Source organism: Tyto alba, unplaced genomic scaffold (assembly GCF_018691265.1).
Source record: "Tyto alba isolate M040663 unplaced genomic scaffold, T.alba_DEE_v4.0 Super-Scaffold_16, whole genome shotgun sequence".
Classification (NCBI taxonomy): Eukaryota; Metazoa; Chordata; class Aves; order Strigiformes; family Tytonidae; genus Tyto; species Tyto alba.
This window is the reverse complement of record NW_024881278.1, coordinates 32,376,361-32,380,828: the sequence shown is the minus strand read 5'-3', so window position 1 is coordinate 32,380,828 and position 4,468 is coordinate 32,376,361.

Here is a 4,468-nt window from a genome sequence, read left to right as displayed (position 1 = left end):
GCAGTGATGGAGCACAGAGCTAACCGTCACCTTCCTCCTCTTCAGCCTCATTGGGTCGTATGGAACAGGGTGAGAGTTTCTGTTAAATGTCGTGGTTCTGCTGAAATAGAAATATCGACGTGTGATAGCAGGTGTTTGCCATAACTTCACTGGTAACATCATTTTGTAACTTTGCCTGGAGGTGCCTATCCTTAGAGGTTCATTTGTTTGCTTATTAGGCCCTTGTTATTTGTGTCTGGTTTGTATTTACAAAACATACAGTATTCATCAAAACTGTTCACCTTTGAAATTAATGGAAATGTTGTTGTGTAGTTCACTGGAAAATACCACCTAGGAAAATTTGTATTCAGAATATTTTAGTAATTATAGTTTATTTTTATTCAGCCAGGATACAGTTAAAAAATAAAAGAAAAAAATCATTTCCAATGAATTTTTAATTTAAATAAATTGATTATGTAGCTATCTGATGCTTGGATGATGAACATTATCCACCATTTACAATAAATTATTGTAATGAACTTAGATAGTCCCATAGATGTGTGTGTTTATATATAGAAGAGAATTTGTACAGTGTAAACTGGATAAATTATTTGCTGCAGTCAGCTTGGTAGACATGTTGCCTCTGGAATGCTAATAACCACCAATTTTTATGTAACAAAAAGAGGAATACACAGTATTTAGAAATAGTCAGAAGGAGAATTTATTGTCAATGATAGTAAAAGCATGAAAATGTTTAACGGATCATTAATAGCAAAAAAATCCCAACTAAAATGCCATCCTTAAAACTGAGTACCTTACAAGAGATTATGAAAAATATCAACCAGTCCAGTAAATCAGGAAAAGTGCATTTAGATGTATAGATGTAATAATAAAGCTGAAGAACAAAGGGGAAAAAGAAATGAAGAGCAAATCTGAGTTTTAAAACAGATTCTGATAAGTACATCTTCCCAAATTATCAGCGTTATAATATTTATTTTTCATTTACATGTAAAGACAAGTCAAAGGGGAGATTTTCTGTTCAGTGCAGGGTCCTTTGACGCAAGATGATTGACATGATTTCACGCGGTATAAAAAAATAGCAGCCAGAAAGGTGAGCGATGACTTAAATCCCTTTCTTCCACCCCAAATTCACTGTTGCTATGACTTCATTTCTTTACTCATTTCTGAAGCCTGTGGTCCAGAGAGTTTCACTTCTATGTTTGCGGGTGGAAGACCCCCATACTGGGGACCTAGCTCTAGGGACTCCTCATATTAAAGCAAGCAATGAACTGTGGGGATTCAGTTTCTGAGCTAATACTTTAACATGAACCCTGCTCCCCAGAGTACACCTACAAAACTCATATTTTACTGTTGGTATAGAATAAATTACTCTTTTCTATGAGCTGAGGTGAGGGAAGGAGCAAATCCTGTCCCAGCCGGCTACCAGAGTTACTAGTCCTGGTTGCTCTACACCACCCCTCCTCTGAAAGACACGATCTGCCTCATGGGCTTTGATGCGCCAAAAGTCACCAGTCTCTGCTGACTGTTCACTGAGTAGCACATGTTTATATTTTGCTTTTACCATTATTTCACCAATGTTTTCTGATTTAACATTTTTTGATGTTACATATTTGTAACTGGCATATTTGACACTGGCTAGTGACAAACTTCAATGCCCATGACTGCAGCAGAGAAGCAAGATTTTCAGAAGTTTATGCTGTCACACCCCCCAGCACCAAGAATACCAGATATCATTTCTTTCTCCCGTGTCCAATTGCTGACAGTCATCATGGTGTTTTACCACAGGAGGCAGAGCTGAATCATGTGAAAGTTGAGCTATAGCAGAATCCAGGCTGTATTTTGAAAAAAAAAAAAAAAAAAAAGAAAAATCTGCAAATGGAGCCTCCAAAGACATGAGGTACTAAAGTAGTTTACATTGCTAACATTCATCACAGACTACAGGTGTCGTGTCATCTCTGTTCCCCACAGAGAAATAAAACTTGGACAGCTTTCTGAGTTTACTTTCAAGAAGATGCAAGGCTCGACATTAAAGTAGTGAATCGGTGCTTCAATCTTACCACCTGCACCAAAAATTTTATCCAATGTCCAGCCTGAGGACACTGTACAGAGCACAAGAGAAAGGGTCTTCTTTGTTTGAGAAGATCTTCCTGTGCAAAAATAAGCCTGGCTCAGGGAGAGGAAAATAGTCTAGGTAGCATACAGTAGGCTGCAGTAGCAATCACGCCCGATTCCTACTCTCATGTGAACATTTCTAGTGGTTTTAGTTGCTACAAATATATCAGCCATCCACAAGGTCCTGTCTGCATCACCACAGCCTCTTAGTGGCTTCTCCGATCACCACGACATTGAAATGCTTGTGCTGCCCTTTTAAAGGCCACCGTTATCTGCTGGGATGCAATCTGGGATGAAGAGCATAGGCTATAGCTGAGAAATACATAGGTGCATAGGCACTGCTCGGAGGGCATTAGAAGCGATGTATGCAATTCAAGAGCAAAGGTTGTCCCTGTGTGTTGTGTGGTTTGCAGCTGACATAGGGAAAAGAGACCACACACTGATTACTTTCTTATATGAGCTTAAAGTTTCATGTGGTTTTACACATTTGTCAGCTAGTAAGTATACTATCAAGCCTATGTAGCACTGCCTTGATAAGTTGCCATCAGTTTGGACAAGTGAAAAGAGACCCAAATTCAATAAACAAGCACTGATACAATTTATTGGTGCTGAAGGATTTATTTTGCTGATCCTGTCAGTGTTAGTGTCTCATCTGTCTCCTCTGCAGCCTGAAAAGTTTCTGCAGTGAATTACAGACACTCAGAATTCCTTTCCAACTGATGTTTTGAGTGTTGTAAGCACAGAAAGAGAGGGAGAAAGCGAGATCTGCAGAACAAAATCTATAGAAACAGACCAAAGAAAAAAGCTTAAGAAACAGAGCTTCAACATTGGAAACCCAAATCAAAGACTTTTAATGTCTGGGTGATAATTTAACAGCCATTAAGCCAATACTGCTTTGGCAAAGGTCAGTAAAATGTTTCATCTGGTATAGTCAAGCTCTGACGGTTATGAGTGTATAATAATTACTTACTGTAATTACTTTCTGGCCTCTGCTTATGAGGCATTACTCGAGTTTTGGCAAAAAAAAGGGTGAGCATCAAAATGCATTGTCTTGTATTGTCAGATCATTTTCACTATGCATCTTCTCCCCAAAAAACCAAAAAACACAGTCCTTTGTCTTATCAGGGTTTGAACTGCCTTTTGTTTAGATGCACTTTTCTGAGCACACCAGTCTTTATTCTCTAGGGATGGGCTTCCACATGAAGAAAAGGCTCTAAAGGATCCTCTACCAGGACATCTAGCATCTGACCAACCGCAGCCATGTCCTCAATCTTATCAACACAGATAAACTGTTCAGGACTGGATTCACAAACGCTTTTTTTTTTTTTTTTTTTCTAGCTTAGCCTATTTCCAAAACAGACGCCGCTGAGAAGTCTGAGGATGAAGCTACCAAGGTTGTGGAAACACGTTGCTCACTTCACCGTGATATGTACCAAACAAGCCGTTTCTGTACCGCAATGCTTGATGCTGGGACTTTTGAAAGATCTGTAGTGAGGTGGATGTTTCCAGCCCAGCAGGCATATGCCTCAGAAGTACTGCCTCTGACCAGCTCTGCGGATGCGGGGCTATCTTCATGCTTGCTGGTGCCACGGGGTGGTGATGAAACTATATTCATAATAATCCTCTGTAAATATAGAGGAAACGGCAAAGCGTAGGTCCTCCTAAATGTTTTATCGCTATTACGCTATGCTGCATAGGGACTTTGATTTATTGCTCTCTGGGAGTGCTCTGTACTGCTCGTGTAAGACAGGTTTGCCGTGAGTAAGCTGCTCGTACGAGCCAGTGGCAGGGAGCTGCAGTGCTCTGATCCCTCCCTCTGTCCCCGGCAGCAGGGCAGGGGCACCCTGAGCTCAGCGGCTCCTGGAGAGCTGTCACTTTAAAATCACTTATCTGCAATGATAAAATCATACACTGCTGCTGCTCTTATTGCAGTGCTAAACATCTATTAACACTGACAGTCGAGTAATGAGGTGACTGCAACAATTAATTTCCATGTTTCCATTGATCCAGGCTCTGAAAAAATATTACACTGATTCTTTACGAACATCTGAATACCGAGAGAGGGGCAAAAAAGGAAGTCCCATGTTTCAGCGCTTTCACCTTTCTGCTAGACATTGCCAAAAGGCCACTGTCTTTGGATTGCTTTCCTGTTTTCAAGTGCCAGAAATTTGATATAGTGTTATTTCATGGTTTGCTGAAGACAGGGAGAATTGCAACCATCAGTGCCTTTTTGCAAAATCAGTGCAACCCTCACTTGATTTCATACTGTTTCAACATCCAGTGAGATAGCTTCACTCTTTCTGTTTCTTGATGACAAATCATTAGCAACGTTACCAAGAGACCAAAATATCATCAG